This window comes from Zea mays, chromosome 5 (genome assembly GCF_902167145.1).
Source record: "Zea mays cultivar B73 chromosome 5, Zm-B73-REFERENCE-NAM-5.0, whole genome shotgun sequence".
In the NCBI taxonomy this organism is placed as follows: Eukaryota; Viridiplantae; Streptophyta; class Magnoliopsida; order Poales; family Poaceae; genus Zea; species Zea mays.
Genome location: NC_050100.1, coordinates 114,958,970 through 114,968,987, shown reverse-complemented (window position 1 = coordinate 114,968,987; position 10,018 = coordinate 114,958,970).

Genomic DNA, 10,018 nt, shown 5'->3' with positions numbered 1-10,018 from the left:
ACCGAGCTCCCCCTCGATCGTTTCCCGCTTGGTGATCTTGGTGAGCTCGTCTCCCTCGTGTGCGGTTTTGAGCACATCCCAAATCTCCTTGGCGCTCTTCAACCCTTGTACTTTGTTATACTCCTCTCTACTTAGAGAGGCGAGGAGTATTGTTGTTGCTTGAGAGTTGAAGTGCTCGATTTGGGCCACCTCATCCTCATCATAGTTCTCATCCCCTACCGACGGTACCTGTGCACCAAACTCAACAACATCCCATATACTTTTGTGGAGCGAGGTTAGATGAAATCGCATTAAATCGCTCCACCTAGCGTAATCTTCACCATCAAAAGTTGGTGGTTTGCCTAATGGGACGGAAAGTAAAGGTGTATGTTTGGAAATGCGAGGGTAGTGTAGGGGGATCTTACTATACTTCTTGCGCTCTTGGCGCTTAGAAGTGACGGAGGGCGCATCGGAGTCGGAGGTCGATGTTGATGAAGTGTCGGTCTCGTAGTAGACCACTTTCCTCATCCTCTTGTGCTTGTCGTTTTTCCGATGCGGCTTGTGGGAAGAAGATTTTTCCTTCTTCTCTTTGTGGTGAGAAGAGGAAGACTTTTTCTCCTTCCGTTTGGAGGAGTCCTTCTTCTTCTCCTTCCTCTTGGTGCGGGACTCTTCCGATGAAGTGCTCCCGTGGCTTGTAGTGGGCTTTTCGCCGGTCTCCATCTCCTTCTTGGCGTGATCTCCCGACATCACTTCGAGCGGTTAGGCTCTAATGAAGCACCGGGCTCTGATACCAATTGAAAGTCGCCTAGAGGGGGGGGGGTGAATAGGGCGAAACTGAATTTTACAAATATAAACATAACTACAAGCCGGGTTAGCGTTAGTAATAAAGAAACGAGTCCGCGAGAGAGGGTGCAAAACAAATCCCAAGCGGATAAGCAAGTGAGACACGGAGATTTGTTTTACCGAGGTTCGGTTCTTGCAAACCTACTCCCCGTTGAGGAGGCCACAAAGGCCGGGTCTCTTTCAACCCTTCCCTCTCTCAAATGATCCACGGATCGAGTGAGCTTTCTCTTCTCAATCACTTGGAACACAAAGTTCCAACAAGGACCACCACAAGATTGGTGTCTCTTGCCTCAATTACAAGTGAGTTATGATCTCAAGAACAAGCAAGAAAGAAAAGAAGCAATCCAAGCGCAAGAGCTCGAAAGAACACAAGCAAATCACTCTCTCTAGTCACTATGGCGTTGTGTGGAATTTGGAGAAGATTTGATCTCTTTGGTGTGTCTAGAATTGAATGCTAGAGCTCTTGTAGTAGTTGGGAAGTGGAGAACTTGGATGCAATGAATGGTGGGGTGGTTGGGGTATTTATAGCCCCAACCACCAAAAGTGGCCGTTGGAAGGCTGTCTGTTCGATGGCGCACCGGACAGTCCGGTGCCCCCTGCCACGTCATCACTGCCGTTGGATTCTGACCATTGGAGCTTCTGACTTGTGGGCCCTCCAGGGTGTCCGGTGCACACCGGACATGTACTGTTTGCTGTCCGGTGTGCCAGCATGGGCGATTCTGACTCCTGTGCGCGCTGCGCGCGCATTTATTGCTCTACAGAGAGCCGTTGGCGCGGAGGTAGCCGTTGCTCCGGAGTCACACCGGACAGTCCGGTGCACACCGGACAGTCCGATGAATTATAGTGGACTAGCCGTTGGAGTTTCCCGAAGCAGGCGAGTTCCTGAGGCCGACCTCCCTTGGCGCACCGGACACTGTCCGGTGTACACCGGACAGTCCGGTGAATTATAGCGGAGTCGCCTCTGGAAATTCCCGAAGGTGGCGAGTTTGAGCTGGAGTCCTCTGGTGCACCAGACACTGTCCGGTGGTGCACCGGACACTGTCCGGTGTGCACCGGACAGTCCGGTGCTCCCAGACCAGAGGGCCTTCGGTTCCCACTTAGCTCCATTGTTGAATCCAAAACTTGGTCTTTTTATTGGCTGAGTGTGAACCTTTTACACCTGTGTAATCTATACACTCGGGCAAACTTAGTTAGTCCAAATGTTTGTGTTGGGCAATTCAACCACCAAAATTAATTAGGGACTAGGTGTAAGCCTAATTCCCTTTCACAATCCCGACTGCAAGACCAAGATAGACTTAGAACCATAGATCATCAGTGTTGAGTCTTGTAATAAATGCTTAATATAGAAGTTTTAGTCTTAGTCTCAGTCTTCGTCTTAGCGTTAGTCTCGCTCTTAGTCAGTCTTAGTTAGACATGGTAGTTTGCTTATCCTGTGCATTTATGTTTGTCATGATGAACTATGTTTGATTTGGATCTTTGTAATGACTGTCACCAGAGTGTGGGTATCCTCTGCATTTTGGTTTACCTGTTATATGTTAATGAAGTTAGTTATCTAGTTGGGAAGCCTTTTATTCCACTTTCCTCTTTATCTGAGAAGCTGTGTTGGTCTATGTTGGAGATCAGTGAAGATGCTCATCTGTTCAGTGTTGTGGAGAATTCTATACTCTTTTCTTATGTTGCAAGATTTGCAAGATCAGTTCTGATGTGTGGTTGCATTCTGCAGATGTCAGAAAACAGGCGCAGAGGAGGAAGGCGTGCTCAGCAGGAGCAGTTAGCTCAGCAAGATGAGGTACCCCAGCAACAGCAGCTGCCGCCCCCGCCCCCGATGTCCATCGAGCAGATGTTCCTGATGCAGACCCAGGCAGTTCAAGCCATTGGTCAGACTCTGGCTTCCATTCAGCAGCAGCAGCAACAGCCACCACCTCAGCCTCAGATGCCTCAGATGCCCAGGGACAAGCGTGCTGAATTCATGAGAGGTCATCCCCCAACGTTCTCTCATTCTTCTGACCCCATGGATGTTGAAGACTGGCTGCACACTATGGAGCGAGAGTTGCATACCGCTCAGTGCGATGACAGGGAGAAAGTCCTGTATGGTCCTGGTCTATTGAGAGGAGCAGCTCAGTCATGGTGGGAGTCTTATCTCGCCACCCATGCCAACCCCGACACCATCACCTGGGAAGAGTTCAGAGGTAGCTTTCGTCAGTACCATGGTGCTGTTTGGTTCACGAAATGTAACGTAAAGGGTAATGGTAATGGTTTACACTTGATTACGGGCGGTAACAAGTTTGAATAGTTCGGTATCAAATTTTAGTACGGTATCTGATTACGGTTGGACTAAAACAAACATGATTTAACGTAATCACTTACCCATTACGTTACAAATATTTGAACCAAACGGTACCCATGTTCCTGCAGGTCTGATGACAATGAAGAAGGAGGAGTTCCTGGCCCTCAAGCAAGGGTCATTGTCTGTCAGTGAGTACCGGGACAGGTTTCGGCAGTTGTCTCGCTATGCCCCTAAAGATGTCAACACCGACGCCAAGAGACAGTACCGTTTCCTGAGGGGTTTGGTTGACCCTCTGCAGTATCAGCTGATGAATCATACCTTCCCGACATTCCAACACCTGATTGACAGAGCAATCATGACAGAGAGGAAGCGCAAAGAGATGGAGGATCGCAAGCGCAAGATCAGTGGACCCCAGCCTGAAAGCAGCAATCGTCCTCGTTTCTCAAGCAATCAACCTCAGCAGTTCAGGCAGAACTAGCGTCCACCTTAGCAGCAGCAGTTCCAAATGCAGTATCCTCAGCATCAGCATCAGAATCACCAGAACAATCAGTCAAGAGGAGGTCAGTTCCAGAGGCAGAATCAGCAGACACCTCGTCTTCCTGCCCCAGCAAACCAGCAGAACAATCAGGCAGCACCAGCTCAGGTTGGAAACAGAGCTTGTTTCCACTGTGGAGAGCAAGGCCATTGAGTGATGCAATGTCTGAAGAAGGCAGCCCAACAGCAGTCAGGCCCCAATGCCCCCAGCAAAGCAGAATGTGTCTCAGCCTGGAGAAGGCAACCGCTCTCAGCCGCGCTATAACCATGGGAGACTGAACCACTTAGAGGCTGAAGCAGTTCAGGAGACCCCCAACATGATCGTAGGTATGTTCCCAGTCGACTCCCATATTGCAGAAGTGTTAATTGATACTGGAGCAACACATTCTTTCATTACTACATCATGGGTAGAAGCACATAATCTTCCAGTAACTACCATGTCAACCCCCATTCAAATTGACTCAGCCGGTGGTAGAATTCAAGCCGATAGCATTTGTTTGAATGTAAGTGTGGAAATAAGGGGGATAGCATTTCCCGCTAACCTCATAGTAATGGGTACTCAGGGAATAGATGTCATCCTAGGGATGAATTGGCTAGATAAGTATCAGGCGGTTATCAGTTGTGATAAGAGGACAATCAAGTTGGTGTCTCCACTAGGAGAGGAAGTGGTGACCGAGTTAGTCCCGCCTGAGCCGAAGAAAGGAAGTTGTTATCAGATGGCTATCAAAAGCAGTGAAGCAGACCCAATCGAGAGTATCAAGGTTGTGTCCGAGTTCCCAGATGTGTTTCCAAAGGACTTACCAGGTATGCCACCAGAGCGGAAAGTTGAATTTGCCATAGAGCTTCTTCCTGGAACCGCCCCCATCTTTAAGAGAGCTTACAGAATATCTGGACCTGAGTTGGTTGAACTCAAGAAGCTGATCGATGAGCTGTCAGAGAAAGGATACATCCGGCCAAGCACCTCGCCTTGGGCCGCCCCTGTCTTATTGGTGGAGAAGAAAGATGACACCAAAAGGATATGTATTGATTATCGAGCTCTGAATGAGGTCAACATCAAGAATAAGTACCCCTTGCCAAGAATAGAAGATCTGTTCGACCAGTTGAGAGGAGCCAGCGTGTTCTCCAAGATAGATCTGAGGTCAGGTTATCATCAGCTCAGGATTCGACCTTCAGACATTCCGAAGACGACATTCATTACCAAGTATGGGTTGTGTGAGTTCACTGTGATGTCTTTCGGTCTAACAAATGCACCGGCCTTCTTCATGAATCTGATCAACAATGTATTCATGGATTATCTTGATAAGTTTGTGGTGGTATTTATTGATGACATTCTGATATATTCTCAAAGCGAAGAAGAGCATGCAGATCATTTGAGGATGGTATTGCAGAGATTGCGAGAGCACCAGCTGTATGCAAAGTTGAGCAAGTGCGAGTTCTGGATCAGTGAAGTCCTGTTCTTGGGTCACATAATCAACAAAGAAGGATTGGCTGTGGATCTGAAGAAAGTGGCAGACATTCTGAACTGGAAAGCGCCAACATATGCTCAAGGAATCAAGAGCTTTATTGGAATGGCCGGATACTATCGGTGATTCATCGAAGGGTTCTCGAAGATTGCAAAACCAATGACAGCGTTGCTAGGCAACAAGGTTGAGTTCAAGTGGACCCAGAAATGTCAAGAGACCTTTGAAGCTCTGAAAGAGAAGTTGACTACAGCGCCTGTCTTAGTCTTGCCTGATGTGCACAAGCCCTTCTCGGTGTATTGTGATGCTTGTTACACAGGGTTGGGATGTGTGTTGATGCAGGAGGGAAGAGTTGTGGCTTACTCGTCCCAACAGGTGAAGGTTCATGAGAAGAATTACCCAATCCATGACCTAGAGTTGGCAGCAGTGGTTCACGCATTGAAGACATGGAGGCACTATCTATATGGACAGAAATGTGATGTTTACACAGACCACAAGAGTCTGAAGTACATATTCACTCAGTCAGAGTTGAATATGAGGCAACGAAGATGGTTAGAGTTGATCAAAGACTACGAATTGGAGATTCATTACCATCCAGGCAAAGCGAACGTAGTGGTAGAAGCTTTGAGCAGGAAGAGTCAAGTCAATCTGATGGTCGCTCGTCCGATGCCATATGAGTTAGCCAAAGAGTTCGACAGGTTGAGTCTCGGGTTTCTGAATAACACTCGAGGAGTAACAATTGAGTTGAAACATACCCTGGAGCGGGAAATCAAAAAAGCGCAGAAGAATGATGAGAAGATCAGTGAAATCCGGTGACTGATTCTAGATGGCAGAGGCAAACATTTTCGGGAAGATGCAGAAGGTGTGATATGGTTCAAGGACCACTTGTGTGTTCCTAATGTCTAGTCTATTCAAGAATTGATTCTCAAGGAAGCTCATGAGACAACTTATTCGATTCACCCTGGAAGTGAGAAGATGTATCAAGATCTGAAGAAGAAATTCTGGTGGTACAGAATGAAGAGGGAAATCACAGAGCATGTGGCTATGTGTGATAGTTGTTAGCAGATCAAGGCAGAGCACCAAAGACCAGCTGGATTGTTGCAACTATTGCAAATTCCTCAGTGGAAGTGGGATGAAATCGGTATGGATTTCATTGTTGGATTGCCTCGCACTCGAGCCGGCTACGATTCAATTTGGGAAGTGGTGGACCGCTTAACCAAGTCAACCCACTTCATACCAGTCAAGACCAACTACAACAGTGCAGTATTGGCAGAGTTGTATATGTCTCGGATCATTTGTCTTCATGGTGTGCCAAAGAAGATAGTGTCAGACAGAGGAACGCAATTCACCTCTCATTTCTGGCAGCAGTTGCATGAAGCCTTGGGTACACATCTGAATTTCAGTTCAGCTTATCATCCACAGACGGATGGTTAGACCGAAAGGACCAATCAAATCCTTGAAGACATGTTGAGAGCCTGTGCGTTGCAAGATCAGTCCGGATGGGACAAGAGGTTTCCTTATGCAGAGTTCTCTTATAATAACAGTTACCAGGCCAGCTTGAAGATGTCACCATTTCAGGCGCTTTATGGAAGGAGTTGTAGAACTCTGTTGCAATGGGTTCAGCCTAGAAAGAAGCAAGTGTTCAGGCCAAACATTCTGCTTGAAGCTGAAGAGAACATCAAGATGGTTCGAGAGAATCTAAAGATAGCGCAATCAAGGCAGCGGAGCTATGCAGACACAAGAAGGAGAGACCTGAGTTTTGAAGTTGGAGATTTTGTCTATGTGAAAGTGTCACCGATCAGAGGAGTCAGAAGGTTCGGAGTCAAAGGCAAGCTAGCACCCCGCTACATTGGTCCGTATCAGATTCTCGCAAGGCGTGGAGAAGTGGCCTATCAGCTCAGTCTTCCAGAAAACTTGTCTGCAGTGCATGATGTCTTTCATGTGTCTCTGTTGAAGAAGTGTCTGCGAGTGCCAGAAGAGCAGTTGCCAGTGGAAGGCCTTGAAGTCCAGGAGGCCTTGACTTACATTGAGAAGCCAACGCAAATCCTTGAGATTGCAGACAGAGTCACCTGAAGGAAGACCATCAGAATGTGCAAAGTCAGATGGAATCACCACTCTGAGGAAGAAGCAACCTGGGAGCCTGAAGATGATCTGATGGCTAAATACCCTAAGCTCTTTGCTAGCCAACCTTGAATCTCGAGGGCGAGATTCTTTTAAGGGGGATAGGTTTGTAACGCCCCGAATTTTGGAGTTGAATTTTTTCTTTTCTTCACTCGCCAAATTCGGGCATTACCCTTTCCTTTTTCCTTTTCTCCTCGCTAAGCCTTGATCTTTTCCAAAGTTATAGCGAGATTCGGCTTGAGATCTCGTGTAAAGCAAAACCCTAGAAATACTTTATTTTGTTTGCTGCACCATGCCGAACCATGCATTTGTTTTGATTGAGTGAAACTGTGAAACCACTCATTTAGAAAATAGATTTAAAAAGAGAAATAGAAATTCCCCCCCCTCTCTTTTTTTGTCGGCTTTCTGGCGGCCCAGCTGCCCCCCCCCCCCCCCCCGTGGCCCAGCCGGCTCGGCGGCCCAGCCGTGGCCCCGCGGCCCAGCTCGGCTCCCCCTGCCCCGCCTTGGGCCGGCTCGGCGGCCCAGCCGCCTCGCCCCTGTGCGCGCGCCGCGCCCCCCGCGGGTGGTTGGAGCCGCTGTCGCCCTGCCATGTGGGGCCCGCCCGCCAGCACCCCCCCCCAAATCGCCCTCTCCCTCTCCCTTAACTAACCCCCGCGCGCACGATCCTCTCCTCCCCACCTCGCGCGATCACCCTTGCCCACCCCGGCTCGCCCGACGCCGCCGCCCACCGCCCGCCCACGGTGAGCCCCGGCCCTCCCTCCCTCTCCCTCCCTCGCCCCCTTCTTCCTGCGGCTTGGGTCGCCTCGGCGCCCGCCGCCGTGCTCTCGGCGCGAGGCCATGGCAGCCACGGCACCCGCGCCCGGCCCTGGCATCCCGCCCCGTCCCCCGCGTCCCAGCCGGCAATGGCGTGCCCGCGCGGCCCCTGCTTTGGCCGCGGCGCGGCCGCGCTCGCCTTCCCTGGCGTCCGCCTGCCCCAGCCCCTCCCTGCGCGGCGCGCTCGGCGCCGAGCCGCCTGCCCCGGCGCGCTCCCCCGCCCCTGCCCCTATCCGGCGCGTGGCCCCGTTCCAGCGCGGCGTCCCCACCCCGCCCGGCGAACTCCCCTGCCCCGTCCCCGGCGCGGCCTCGGCGGCGCGCTCGCGCAGCCCCGCCCCGGTGCGGCTCGCCCCCATCCGACCTTGCCCCTACCCGGCGTGGCCGTGGCGCGCCCGCCTGGCTCGCCGCCCCTGCTCGCGGCGCAGCCCAGCGTGCCCCCACCCGACATGGCTCCCCAGCCCCGGCCGCCATCCCAGCGTACTCGCCATGGCGCGGCTCAGCCCCTGCGCAGCGCGGCCCCGGCCCGGCGCGGCTTCGGCTCGCGCGGCGCGTGCGCAGCTCGGCCCCAGCGTGTGCGCGACCCGTTTGCGACGCGTCAGCGCGGCCTTGCGCACGGTGCTTTAGCACGACTCGCCGTGCCCTCGGCGCGTTCGTCTACCCCTAGACGTGCCCGTCTACCCCCCCCCCCCCCCCCGTGTATTTTATTAGTGCATGTGGCTAGTACTTGTTAGTGTAACTCGATGGAATTAGATCACGTAACGATTAGTTATGCATCTACCCGTAATACGCTTCGAGTATAGCTTTAACCACTGCAAGACCTTCTTTCTTCTCTTTCTAGCCATGGCGAATGCAATATCGTATGTCATACTCTATGCATATTCAATCTATCTGTTCTCTTGTATGGTGTACAGTTTGTTTCCTAATTCGAATGGATGGATGTATGTATGTTTGCGCTCGCATAGAGAACGATCTGGTTGAGGAGCCCGAAGAACTCGCAGGAGAAGCCCTGAGCAGCAGTCGGTTGGTGGAGGCAAGTGTCCCTTGACCTATCTCTATCCTATACATTCTTTAATTCACCTCCCGCATTTCACAGTTATACCTAAGGATTGACTAGCTTTTGTTATCCATGTCCTTGTTTACCTATTTGGGTTGGATTATTATTGTTTAGCTTTATGCTATTGCTCAACTCTAATCAATAAACATGATGAGATTTATCAATGATACACTGTTTTCCTCCTTTATGATGTTATACTTGTGGCATTCAAGGGGGCTCAAGCGGTTTCTCGAGTGCCTCTCCGTAAGGACCTGTTCGTTGGATGACCGTCCGGGAAAACAGTGCAACCATGAGGGTGGAATGGGGTGCCCTTAGCTAAATAATTAGAGGAACCGGGGTGTAGTTCGCTTAGCCGTCGTGCCGTTAATGGGGCTCGGTGTATGCGGCTCGCTCTACCAAGCTTGGGTTCGCCCCCTTGGGGAGGAGTGCGGTGCATTTAGGAAACCTAACGAGCGGCTACAGCCTCGGGGAATCTTGGTAAAGGCTACGTAGTGACGCCCTGCCGGGCCACCTAGGTAGTGGTCAATGGGGAGTAGCTCTCTCCGGGCAGAAAGGGAATCACGGCTTGCATGTGGCAATGAGATTGATGGTTCTTGGTATTGACTCTGGTAATGGTAAGTGGTACTCTTTCCGTTTGGAAAGGAGTACGTTTGGGTTAATAACGTGGGTTAACTCTAAAACTTGGCTTTTTCTACTAGTAATAATAATCTGACCAACTAAAAGCAACTGGTTGACTTACCCCCACATAAAGCTAGTCCACTACAGCCAAACAGGATACTTGTTGAGTATGTTGATGTGTACTCACCCTTGCTCTACACACGAAACCCCCCCATCCCCAGGTTGTCAGCATTGCAACCCCTGCTTAGGAGAAGATGAAGCTGTGGAAGGAGACCACCAGGAGTTCCAGGATTACGACGAGTTCTAGGC